Here is a 14,178-nt window from a genome sequence, read left to right as displayed (position 1 = left end):
AGGAAAAAATAAATAAATAACCAGACTAGGAGACAAAGAGAACCTCTGAAGAGGTGACAAAGAAAATCAAATGGAAAAGCATTCAAGCCTAGAAACAATTTAGGCTACCTAAGAAGTAATAGCATTATAACATTAACAAAACATTTCCCATATTAACAGGAATAGTAAAATAACACAGTACTGAAAATAATCATTGAAATGATGAAAAAAGCCACAATGAAAGCCACCATATGAATTCCATGTGTCCACCTCTGTTCTTTAACTTTCACAGTGCTTTGTGAGGTAAGTACTGTAATTATTCCCAATGTACAGAAGAGAAGTGTTGAATCCAAAAGTGGGTACATGAAACAGGAAAGTACACACAGCTGTTCAGAATGTGCAGTTGATGATAGAAATGGCAGTCTGGGGACTGCGCAGTCAAACTTCAAACTCTGGCTAACTCTGAGCCCTCTTCTATGGAAACAAAACCACACAGTTAACCCTTACTATGGCCCACAAAGAATGACCATCTCTGGTACAACACCTCATTTTTCTTCCAAGGATGAGTTGCAGGAAGTGGAACTGTTCTTTGAATCTCTTAAGGCCCAAGGATCACATCGAAATATATTTCAAATTATTCTGGAAATCATATCCAAAAATATAAAGTGGCTGGAGAAGAACCTTCCCACCCTGAGGAAATGGTTACTGATTACTACTTAAATGGTCAATAGAAAGAGCACATCAGATGCTGTGTCTGTGGGAAGTGGGCAGAGCTCAAGCCAATGTTTCAGATAGTTTAACCTGTAAGACGGAGAAGGCGACGGCACCCCACTCCAGTACTCTTGCCTGGAAAATCCCATGGATGGAGGAGCCTGGGTAGGCTGCAGTCCATAGGCTCGCAAAGAGTCGGATACGACTGAGCGACTTCACTTTCACTTTTCACTTTCATGCATTGGAGATGGAAATAGCAACCCACTCCAGTGTTCTTGCCTGGAGAATCCCAGGGACAGGGGAGCCTAGTGGGTTGCCATCTATGGGGTCACACAGAGTCGGACACGACTGAAGTGACTTAGCAGCAGCAGCATGGCTCACAATGATTTAAGAAAGTCATGGGTTGTCCTCGGAAGTCCCTGTTTTTTATTTATATATAAGGGGAAAATGTCACAAGGGGGAAAAAAGTCTTACTTTTCCTTTGGACAATCTCCAGAAGAAAGGGATTTTGAAACAGGTACTAAACAAATAGCTCTTAATTAAAAAGAGCCAATGCTGTCATTTTCTTGAATCTTCCCCCTCAGTTTATTGCATAAAAGTAAAAAAAAAGAAGTGTATCATTAATATTTACTGTCTTAGAAATTTGAATATATTTCCGTCTGTTACAAAGTCTGCCTATAAATATTTACAAAAAAGATAGATTGTTTCATAGTATTTTTTCTAGCGCAATGGCTTCTGAATATTTTGAGTGGCATATATTTTACTCATTTAGAAGACGGTATAGCAGTGTTGTCCGGACGAACTGATGTTGGCAGGGCTTGAAAGCAATACTTTATTAACATAATAGTGTATGTTTGAAGCCAACAGGTAAGTTGGGGAAGGAAACCAACAAAAGGAAAATTGGGTATACACCAAAAGGGTGATTTCAATGAAAAAGACAGGTGTTTTTAGAGAATCGACTTACAGTTACTAGGGTGAAGACGGGTAAGAATAGATTGGGAGTTTGGGATTGATATGCACACACTGCTATATTTAAAAAGATAACCAACAAGGACATACTGCTAAAGAAAGATAAATAGAGGTTTTTTGTTTTTTTTTAATTTTCCTACAAGTGACCACAATGAAAACACAAACATCGTAATTTAGTAAAAGTCAAATTCCCAAATGATGTTCTAATTCTGCTCCAGAGACTGCTATTAATTTAAGGTGACAGTATTAAATAATTAAAAGCATTTCTTTCTGAGACCCTTTTGAAAGAGGGGTGACAATAGCAAATTTGCTAACATTTATGAGCCAGGCACTGTACTCAGACATTTACAAGCCTGTCTCCCTTGCTCCCAGGCTGTATTTGCCCCACTGCCTACTTTATGAGGTCCAGCTGCACCATCATCCTTGTCTTTGGCTCTCAGACACCCTGAGCTTTGGGTTGACCTTTCTTCTTATTCTTGTGGTCTGGTTTCCTTTAGTCATTCAGAACAGAGCATAAATGTCATCTTCTCAACTTAAATAAGACTGCCCCTCCCCCAACTATGTCATGAGTCACCCCTCACTTCCACCAGTCACAGACATCAGCTGTGTATCTCACTATCTATAAATATTAGACACACTCATATAAGTGCTTGCTGTTTATTTTGTATCTAATTCATTGCTGCTCCTCCAACTCCTAGAGCATGGCAGCTATTCAATATCTGTCTGCTGAACGGATGATTAAGATGAAGAAATTCTCGTAATAACTCAACATAAGACAGATATTATTTTATACCTGGTGAATGATAAAGTTAAGGTTTTAATTCCATAGCTTATATTCTCACCTTATAGTTGTTTAGCCTCCCCAGACGAAATGAGACCCAGAGAGGGTAAATAACCAACCACGGTAACACAGTTTCTGGCTGAGAAACCTGGGATCACAGCTGGGTGATCATATTCTTGGTTTGTTTCTCTTTCCATTAAACTACACTGTTCTAAATAGGGTCAAAGGTGAAAACTAACCATCAGCTTGCTTTGTCAACTTCAGTATTTCCTGATGGTGGTCTTCCCAGGTGGTGCTAGTGGTAAAGAAGCTTTCTGCAATGCAGGAGACATGGGTTCGATCATTGGGTCGGGAAGATCTGCTGGAGAAGGAAATGGCAACCCACCCTAGTAGTCTTGCCTGGGAAATCTCGTGGACAGAGTAGCCTGGCAGGTTACCGTCCATAGGGTCACAAAGAGTTGGACACAACTGAGCAACTGAGCACACATTTCCTGATGACACACAAGAGTTACAAGCTTCCGAGGCACATGCCAGGCACTTTTGAAATTTAAGGCTCCTAAGGGCATTTCAGACCACCAGCAGCCACTCCAGAGTCTCCAATGACTCCTAAAACGTAAGTGCAAATAATAATCAAACATGACAGGTTGGTTCATGCTTTACATTCAGAAAAGAGACAAAGGCTACTCAATCTTGTTTCCCCGGAATGAAATCGGTGATGAGAGATGCTGGGTTATAATATTCTAGTCTCCCGCTGGCAATGTAAGCTTAAAAGGAAAAAAATTCTGAGGTCTTCACTAACCTAAAGGAAATTATCCAACAATTTCTTCAAAGCTAATTTTGATCCTCCAAAGGACAAAACCTTGACTATTCACACGTAACCAGCAGAAAGCAGTTTGACTGAAAACAGAAGGGGGCTTCATGCCTAACTAAAGGGATTCAATGTAACATTTGGATTGATGCTAAACTTTACTTTTTGTGACGGGGCATTTTTTTTGATATGTTGGCCTGGCTTCCAAGCTCCATTTTAAGTTTACAACCTAAAATAAAGGGCATATAACATTTCCGAATGGGACTAATAAGTCGAAAAATCTAATCCTGGGGTGTTTTTTTTCTCCCCAAACACCCAGAGGCTACAAGGAATAACTGCCTTTGAATGTAAGTACAAGCTTTATGAGCTCCTAAGGTAATATCACTAAAAGATCAAACTGTGGCAAATCAATTCTAATGGTCATACTCTATACAATTTTTATGAAGAATGACAGAGAGAAACAGACAAAGGCTTGCAGGCAGTTGCATTACTTTTACTAGAAGAAATGAAAATCCTAAAAGACTGTAATGTTACTCCTGAAATTCACACAGAAAAGGAAAGCATATTCCCCATTTCCCCTTGCAGACTTGTACCATAGCTACACAGCACAATACAGGAGGAAATGAAGGTCAATCCAACAGGGAGTTAGGATGGTAGTGCTATTTAAGGAAGAATTTAAGAGACAGTAGATCTAGAAAGGAATTTTCAATGTACTTAAAAGAGATACCCAACCCAAAAAGAAGGATGTCTAGTGCAAGTCAGAGAAAGGAAAAAAAAAATATGCCACCAACGATACAAGATCTATAACAAGCTCTATTATTCCACAGGGAAGGGAATTTAAGATGGAAAGCAGCACTTTGCAGCAGTGGGACATCACCATTGATTTTGGCATTGGTGGCTTACAGCTAGGAAATGCTAGGGAAAAAGGCAAAAAATGATTGAAATACAATCTCAATAATATTCTTCCAAAGTCAGGAAAGGCGAAAAATTTCAATAAGATAATTTATTTCTTTAACAAATATCTGAATGCCAGACATGTGCTCCACATGAAAAATTAGCTGTGGCCGATAATGTCGGCTGTCTACTCAACAGTTCCTCCGCAACTGTTTTCCCCGCCAACAGAACCTGCCTCTCACCTGAGATATGAAAAGCACCAGATATGTTGCCTTTCCAGATCTCTGCAGTTTCTGACTGGGGAGCAGGGCAGACAGCGGGGATTAACTTATGAGACCAGGAACAACGACAAAGGGGTACGTTAGTTTGCTACATCTGCCGTAACAGAGTACCACAAACTGGGTTGTTTAATAAACAGAACTTAACTCATCTCACAGTCTGGAGAGTAGGATTTTGAAATCAAGGCGTGGGCAGGGCTGAATTCTTTGGAGGGCCCTAAAATGAGTTCCAGGCCCATCTCCTTGGCTTGCAGCTGGCCACCTTCTCCCTGTGTCTCTTTACCACATCTTCCCTCTGAGTGAGTCTTTATGCCTGAATTCAAACACTGCCCCCTCTTAATAAGGATACAGTCATAACGGATTAGGGTCCGCCCTGAAGATCTCATCTTCAAAAATGATATCTGCAATGACCCTGTGTCCAAATAAGGTCACATTATGAGGTCCTAAGGATTAGAGCTTCAACATAACAAATATTCAGGCAATACAATTCAACCAGTAACAAGTGAAGTGAAAGTTGCTCAGTTGTATCCACTCTTTGTGACCCCATGGACCATACAGTCCATGAAATTCTCTAGGCCAGAATACTGGGGTGGGTAGCCTTTCCCTTCTCCAGGGGATCTTCCCAACCCAGGGATCGAACCCAGGTCTCCCCACATTGCAGGCGGATTCTTTACCAGCTAAGCCACAAGAGGTAGAGGACAATCTGCTAGGATCTTCTAGAAAAGAGTCCGCACATCCTTGAGCTCTTGAAGCAACATGAACTACGTTAACTCTAAACATTGTGTGCTGGGAAAATAAGCCTTTAATGCATTGCTGCCACCTGGAGCTGAACTTACTGTCACCCACACACTAAAAAAAGGGGGGTAAGACAATACAGCATACTTTAGATGAGAAAGGCCAATAAAATGCTTATGAAGAATAGCCAATTCATCCATTTTCCATATTGGAAATGCTATCCAGCAATTAGGTTAAAAGGAAAAATGTTGGAGCATGACATATATTTGGTGTAGTACAGCATGACAGAGAAACTGATAAAAATTCTTTAAATTGTAAGTTAACAGCTTACTACATGATTTGCTCAATCTTTACTTCATGCTTCATTCATACCCCAAAATGGAAAAACTGCAAGGGAAGCAGTGCTCAATAGTTAGAGAATTAGAACTGAAAGCAGCTGTTTGAGCTTTACAAGTACTGGAAATAAATGTTCACATAAATGAACGTTCTTCCATAAACTGGCAGATACCTTTCAATGCAGGAAAAAGTTTTTTCAACAAAAATTGCATTTTTTCCTCCCACTGCAACCTGCCTTAAAAAAAAAGTAATAAGGCTCACACACAGATACATTTATATACATAACAGTCATGTTTAAGGTTAAATATCTGGATTTTGGCACTTCAGTAAACCAATCACCGATTTTAATGAAAGATACTATCTATTTCACTGGATGGATTAATATTCAATATATAATATAGCCAAGTAATATTAGAGAACTTGGGTATATCTCTGAGAGTATATGATATTTTATCTTGATGCTTTTAATCCAATGGCTGTATTTCTGATTTGTGGAATATTCTTTACATTTGAAAGATGTTTAAACAATTTAGAGTCATATGACAAGAAATGATGTATTAAGAACAAAACAAACATAGAGGAGATAGGTCGAAGTCTTTGTAGATTAAAATGTTTTCCTAATACTGTCCCTTTATTTACTTAAATACGTTATTGTCTTTTATGAATGTGAATTCTAGTGCTTTTGAATGTCTCTGACATAGTTCCATAATACCCAACCCATAATTATACCTTTCTTGATAGATGGCTTAATAGCAACTCAACATGATAAATATGTTACAATGCTATTGAAAGATACAGTGTGAAATGTGTACAATACACTCAGGAGTACCCAATTCATGGCTCATTTATTCAAAATGAAAAAAAAAAAAAACCACTTATATCCCCGCTTTCTATTATACCAACTTCCACTGAATATCTTTGAAGTATGCAAATTCACAAGGTTCTCTCCAACCATGTTGAATTGAAAAGACTTCATTATTTCATTAATCAATTTAAAAAAATTTCTTTAGTAAACTTCTCTTGGAGAGTTTAATAGAGTTGGTTGTATTTGTGGTTTCTATTCTTTACCAAAGAGACTGGGTCAAGGCTCTCTGGGGCTCAGGCATGATTCTCTTTGTGTATTTTAATAAGGATGTTTCATATCAAACTCTAGTTGAAGGCTATTGTTTCTATGAAAAAATAATTATACAATAAAAAATCCCTATTATAAAATGATTATAAAGGAGAAGCTATTAAGAAGTAATATGAAACAGTGATTGCATTTTGTAGTATTTTTGCAGCTGTAATCTCATAAAGTAGAAGAGAGGATATTCTTTTCTTGCCTGCACATCAGCAAGCAGAAGCAGGAATCGTGTCTGTAAATATCTGAGTAGATGAGATGCCATCTAGTTCCCTCTTCCCACTTCTTTTCCCAAACAGGCACTCGCTTGTATATTTCTAGACCATAAGTGGGGAACTAAACTAGGTTATTGGGTAGGTATAGAGATCAAAGAAAGCAAGACATTGAATAACCACTCCCCAAACTGTATCTGGAACTATGGGGTACTCTTGGGTGAGTCTCAGAGTTGCAGAAACATGAATAGTTAAATAATTTTTCAAATTATTTTTCATTTGACCTACAACTTAGATTCACTTTTCATCATGATTTATTGTAGATACAGTGTGCATGTATATATAGTCACATACACAACTGATTAAAAAGTTTCTTGAAATAGTACTGATTCTTACTGCATGCTGAATCATAGCACTTTTTTTTATTCTATTCATTTTCTACTCCCAATTTGATAATCCATGGTCTAGAACCATCCTTTCTTGTCCCCAGGGTCCAAGATTACTATTTTAGGGGAGGGGAGTAAAATTGTAATGAATGCAAGGTATTTCTTTCATTTTCCTTCACTTAAGAATCTTGGCAATGAAGAAAAGAACAAACCACATTCAACATGGAAAGAATTTCTGTGGTCCCAAGATGTAGTGGTGACAAGTGAGCCTTCTCCAAATCTGCGAAATCATTATATCTGTAGGCTTGGGAAGAACAAACAATATTGTGTCCTAATGGCAGTCAAATGAAGGAAACAAATTTTACTCTGAAAAACATAGTTCCTTAGTTCTGTATAATATGGAGAAAAATCCCTCATCATAAATACTTCATATAAACACATGCACAGTCTCAAAAGTTAACAAAGAAAAAAATAAACATTGAGGATCAGGCCCTACTCTAGACACTTTACATCCACCAAGTCACCTAATTCTAAGTGAATATTAAATACTGAATAAAAAACAGTACTCAGTTGAACATTACTGTTATTGTTAATACTGATACAGATTATAAATAATAAACCTAAGGGCTAGAAAGCATGAGTTACATCTCTCTAGAATTTTGGTACCACCATCCTGAAGAACATCTTGCTGATATGCATGAGAAGTTACAGGCTACCCAGGTGGCTCAGTGGTAAAGAATGCGCCTGCCAATGCAGGAGACGTGGGTTTGATCCTTGGTCTGGGAAAATAACACAGAGAAGGAAATGGCAACTGACTCCAGAATTCTTATCTGAGAAATCCCACGGACAGTGGGGCCTCGTGGGCTACAGTCCATAGGGTCACAAAGTCAGACACGACTTAGCAACTAAAAAACAACATGAGAAGCTACAGTCATTTAGGAAGTCTAAAGAAACTCACTAAATTATTTCATTAATTCTTCTTCCATGTAACCATTTAGTAGCAATCTTTTCCCATTGTGAATTATTAGAACAATTTTTCTATATTTTATTCATCACAATTTCCGTAGCATACTACACATTACCTACACTTATTTTCCACTCATAACTTCTCCATCACCAGTCTTTAAACTTTTAGAAGACAATGACTATATTCAACATATATATTTACCCCCTAAGCAACCCTATCATATTGTATATATTGGATAATTTGAAAAATTAGTATTTGAAAGGAAATGTGTGTATTTACACTTCATCGCAAAGGGCTTTAACTTACAAAATGCTAATAGAGGATCAAAAGAAAGAATATAGCCATTCTCAGATAAATCTATAAGCAAATATTCTATCTCCACCTGGAATATGTATATCTAACTGAAAAATAATTCACTTTGTGAAAACAGGAGCTTATTCCTATAAGCTAACTGAATGACTACATCTGTGACTCTTAAAAATACCATCATTATGTTTTTACAGTAGTGGTTGTTCAGTCACAAAGTCAACTCGACTCTGAGAACTCATGAACTGCAGCACACCAGGCTCCTCTGTCCTCCACTATTTCCCAGAGTTTGCTCAAATTCATGTCCATTGAGGCGGTGATGCTATCTAACCATTTCATCCTTTGCCACATCCTTCTGCTCCTGTCCTCAATCTTTACCATCATCAAGGTCTTTTTCAATGAGTCAGCTCTTCTCATCAGATGGCCAAAGTACTGGAGCTTCAGCTTTAGCATCAGTCCTTTCAATGAATATTAAGGGCTGATTTCTTTAGGATTGACTGGTTTGATCTGCTTTCAGGCAAGGAACTCTCAAGAGTCTTCTCTAGCACAATTTAAAAGCATTCATTCTTTGGCACTTAGCCTTCTTTATGGTCCAACTCTCGCATCCATATGTAACAATTTGACTATACAGACCTTTGTTAGCAAAATGATGTCTCTGCTTTTTAATATATTGTCTAGGTTTGTCATAACTTTCTTTTTTTTTCATTTTAATTGGAGGTTAATTACTTTATAATATTGTGGTGATTTTGCCATACATTCACATGAATCAGCCATGGGTGTACATGTATTTCCCATCCTGACCCCCTCTCCCACCTCCCTCCCCATCCCATCCCTCAGGGTGTTCCCAGTGCACCAGCCCTGAGCACCCTGCCTCATGCATCGAACCTGGACTATACATGTTTCAATGCTATTCTCTCAAATCATCCCACCCTCACCTTCTCCCACAGAGTCCAATAGTCTGTTCTTTTCATCTGTGTCTCTTTTGCTGTCTCGCATATAGGGTCATCGTTACCATATTTCTAAATTCCATATATATGCGTCAATATACTGTATTGGTGTTTTTCTTTCTGACTTACTTCGCTCTGTATAGTGTCATAACTTTCCTTTCAAGAGGCAAGTGTCTTAAATTTCATGGCTACAGTCACCATCTGCAGTGATTCTGGAGCCCAGGGAAATAAAATCTGTCACTTCTTCCTCTTTTTTTCCTTCTGTTTGCCATAAAGTGATGGGACCATATGCCACGATCTTAGTTTTTTTTTAATGTTGAGTTTCAAACTACCTTTTTCACTCTTCTCTTTCACTCTCATCACGGGGCTCTTTAGTTCATTTTCACTTTCTGCCATTACATTGGTATCACCTGCATATCTGAGGTTGTTGATATTTCTCCCAGCAATCTTGATTCCAACTTGTAATTCATCCAGCCCAGCACTTCGGATGTATACCCTACATAGAAGTTAAGTAAATAGGGTGACAATATAACAGATCATTGCACTCCTTTTCCAATTTGGAACCAGTCAACTGTTCCATATCGAATTCTGTTGCTTCTTGACCCTCATTCAGGTTTCTCCCAAGACAGGTAAGGTAGTCTGGTATTTCCACCTCTTGAAGAGATTTCCATAGTTTGTTATAATCCACACAGTCAAAGGCTTAAATGTAGTCAATGAAGCAGAAGTAGAGGTTTCTGTGGAATTCTCTTGCTTTCTCCATGATTCAACGAATGCTGGCAGTTTCATCCCTGGTTCCTCTGCCTTTTCTAAATGCAGTTTGTACATCTGGAAATTCCTGGTTCACATCCTGCTGAAGCCTAAATTGAAGGATTTTGAGCATAATCTTGCTAGCATGTGAAATGAGAACAATTGTCCAGTACTTTGAAGATTCTTTGGCAGTTCCTTTCTTTGGGATTGGAACGAAAACTGACCTTTTCCAGTCCTGTGGCCACTGCTGAGTTTTCCACATTTCCAACATAATGAGTACAGCACTTTAATGACATCATATTTTAGGAATTTAAATAGCTCAGCTAGAATTCCATCACCTCCACTAGCTTTGTTCATAGTAATGCTTCCTAAGGCCCACTCGACTTCACACTCCAGGCTCTAGGTGAATGATCACACCATTGTGGTTATTCAGCTTATTAAGACTTTTTTTTTTCTATAGTTCTATGTATTCTTGCCACCTCTTTAATTTTCTCTACTTCTGTTAGGTCCTTATCATTTTTGGCCTTTATTGTGTCCATCCTTACATGAAATATTTCCTTAGCATCTCTAACTTTCTTGAAGAAATCTCTAATCTTTCCTGTTCTATTGTTTTCCTCTACTTCTTTGCAGTTCATTTAAGAAGGGCTTCTTATCTCTCCTTTTTATTCTCTGGAACTCTTCTTTCAGTTGCTTGTATCTTTCCCTTTCTTATAGTAGAAGCATTCACTATTATTGGGTGGCTATTTCTGTTTGGGCAATTTGTAGGAGCTTGGCCATCGACGTTACCCACACTCCTTTGCAGTATTGAGAATACAAATACTACACAGGAGTTGTTTTCCTAAAGCCACACATGATGATCACTTTAAAAGCAACAACACTTTATTAGTAATCTCATTTATAAACTCTGAGTGCTGAAGCAAAGTCCCATTTCTGAATTTTAATGACTCGTTTGAATAGCCACCAGAATTTTTTTTTTAATTGAGCTTTTGGTGGACTGTTTATTACACAGATATCTAAGGAAGTTTTTTATGCTTTATGTTATTTTTAAGAGAGGTTTCAAGAGAATTTCAAAACATTAGCATCTGCACAAGTTTGACCATTCTATGGGACAGATCTCTCTGCAGAACAACCCCAGATCTGTGATACATTGATACATGTATCTGTGACACACGTGAATCACAAATTTCCTTAACACATAATCAGCCTTTAGTCTCAATCTTCAGGCTAAATTTTTCAGTTCAGTTCAGTTGAGTCCCTCAGTCACGTCTGACTCTTTGTGACCCCATGGACTACAGCACGCCAGGCGTCCTTGTCCATCACCAAATCCCAGAGTTTACTCAAAGTCACGTCCATTGAATCAGTGATGGATCCAACCATCTCGTCCTCTGTCAACCCCTTCTCTTCCCACCTTGAATCTTTCCCAGCATCAGGGTCTTTTCCAATGAGTCAGTTATTCACATCGGGTGGCCAAAGTATTGGAGTTTCAGCTTCAGCATCAGTCCTTCCAATGAATATTCAGGGCTGACTTTCTTTAGGACGGAATGGTTGGATCTCTTGCAGTCCAGGGGACTCTCAAGAGTCTTCTCCAACACCACAGCTCAAAAGCATCAATTCTTCAGCACTCAGCTTTCTTGATAGTCCATCCATACATGAATACTGGAAAAACCGTGGCCTTGACTAAATGGACCTTTGTTGGTAAAGTAATATCTCTGCTTTTCAATATGCTGTCCAGGTTGGTCATAACTTTTCTTCCAAGGAGCAAGTGTCTTTTAATTTCATGGCTGCAGTCGGCACCTTCAGTGATTTTGAAGTCCCCCAAAATAAAGTATGTCACTATTTCCCCATCTATTTGCCATGAAGTGATGGTCCCAGATGCCATGATCTTAGTTTTCTGAATGTTGAGTTTTAAGCCAACTTTTTCACTCTCCTTTTTCACCTTCATCACGAGGCTCTTTAATTCTTCGCTTTCTGCCGTAAGGGTGGTGTCATCTGCAGATGTGAGGTTATTGATATTTCTCCTGGCAATCTTGATTCCAGCTTGTGCTTCATTCATCCCAGTGTTTCTCACGATGTACTCTGCATATAAGTTAAATAAGCAGGGTGACAGTATACAGCCTTGATGTACTTTAGTCTAAAGCTTCTAAGGTTAGGGTGGAATGTTAGGATTTCAGTCACCTGTTGAATGCCTGAACATGCTCCACATTTTTCTTTACCTCAGAATTTGAGCTTGACTTAGGAAGTCATGTTTGCTTTTCAGATAGAACCCGAGCTAGATCGTCTTTCCAGAGTTCAGCAAATCTGTGATTCTTTAATTATATGGAGCTTGTATGATGTGACCCATCATATATACTTGGAATCTTTAGTTTGACCTCATTTAAAAATTGAAATGTATTAGGTATAAATTCAAAATTCACCTTTGAAAAAAATTGGAGGTCTAGCCAATACTAGGCCTTCTCTGTCTCTTGGCCCTCCTTGTCTGGGCACTGTCACAGAGACAGAGCACATTCTCAGCTTCCCCTGAAGGCAGTCCTACAGGCAGTAACACATTCAGGGCTGTCAGTAAGAATGTCATCTATAATTATATGCAGAATAACTGTGTTTACTAAATAAGTTATCTTTAATTGATTTATGCCATTCTTCTGTCTGGAATGTTTCCCCAGTCTGTCCTTCAAGACACAGAGTCTTATTTTGATAGTCCAGCCAAAATTAACTCCACTTTATCAGAAATTCAATGGAGTCTACTGGATTATACCTCTCCCAAAGCATCTATATTTTAGTAAGTTCCATGAAGGTTTCCTTCTTTTTCCTCAACTGACTGCCTTTTTTTCCCCTTAGAAAGTGAAGTTGCTCAGTCATGTCTGACTCTTTGCAATCCCATGAACTGTAGCCCGCCAGGCTCCTCCATCCATGGGATTCTCCAGGCAAGAGTACTGGAGTGGGTTGCCATTTCCTTCTCCTTTATTCCCTTAGAGCACACAGCAAAATACCTTGCCCATGATAGCATAATAAGTGCTTGATAAAAAAATGATCTGAAAAAAAAACATCCTTTAGAACTGGGATCAGAAAACTACGGCCTATTGGTCAAATTCAACAGCCATCTGTTATGTTATGGCCTGTGAATCAAAAATATAATATTCCATGTCACATGAAAAATATATGAAATTCAAATTTCAATGTCCATAAATAAAGTGTCACTGGAACACAGCCAGGTACTATCTATGGCTGCTTTCGTATTACAGTGGCAGAGATGGGTAGTCATGACAGAGACCATATGGACTGCAAAGCCCAAAATACATCCTATCTGAACATTCTATTAAAAAGTATGCTGACCACAGCTTTAGGAAAAGCCACGTCTGCTAGCAGCAGAGTGACTTTGCCTTGTGAGAAACAAGATTTATTTTATAATACTTCTATCTAGGTTTAGGAAGTCATTTTAGCTCTCTGAGTCCCTGAATTCTCTACTGTTCTACAGGAATGATACCAATATTATAGGGCTTTTGATGCAAAGATAAGCAAAAAATTTTAATATAGCAAGCAGCAGTATCATAAATGGTATTGTTACTGCATATTTTTGCCTAGCCCTCATGTCAAATGTTTAATTATCTCTGGTTGAGGACTAGTAATTTATGAGAAGGTAGCCTAATAAACGACTTCTTTCATTAGAGTCTCATATCTATATGGCATGAAAAATAGGATGAAATTTTCCTTATTTTCATGATGGTTGTGAACATTGGCACCTCTGTTCACTTACCTGGTTTGGGAAAATAATTGCAAGTATTATTCCAAAGACAAAAGGTGCCTGCGGAGGGTGATTACTTCAAAAAGTTTTAAAATATGGAATCTTCATGACATGCATGACATCAGTTCTCACTGAGAGACAATTCTCCAACAAGTATTTACTTTCCACTCTGTCTTCAAATAATTACTCACCAATGAAGTGTCAATGGAAAACTCAACAAGGTAAGAGCAAAGAGCATTCAAAAACCCCATGAAGCAGAAAAA

General features: G+C 38.3%; 1 protein-coding gene across 1 annotated transcript in view; it reads right to left on the bottom strand.

The window, feature by feature from the left end:
- CNTN3 (contactin 3) overlaps positions 1-14,178 on the bottom strand; it is a 408,740-nt gene that overhangs the window by 280,393 nt on the left and 114,169 nt on the right. The gene's annotated exons all lie outside the window — the stretch shown is intronic.

This window comes from Ovis aries, chromosome 19 (genome assembly GCF_016772045.2).
Source record: "Ovis aries strain OAR_USU_Benz2616 breed Rambouillet chromosome 19, ARS-UI_Ramb_v3.0, whole genome shotgun sequence".
Lineage (NCBI taxonomy): Eukaryota > Metazoa > Chordata > Mammalia > Artiodactyla > Bovidae > Ovis > Ovis aries.
The sequence above is the reverse complement of the archived record's forward strand: the minus strand, read 5'-3'. Positions and strand labels throughout refer to the sequence as shown.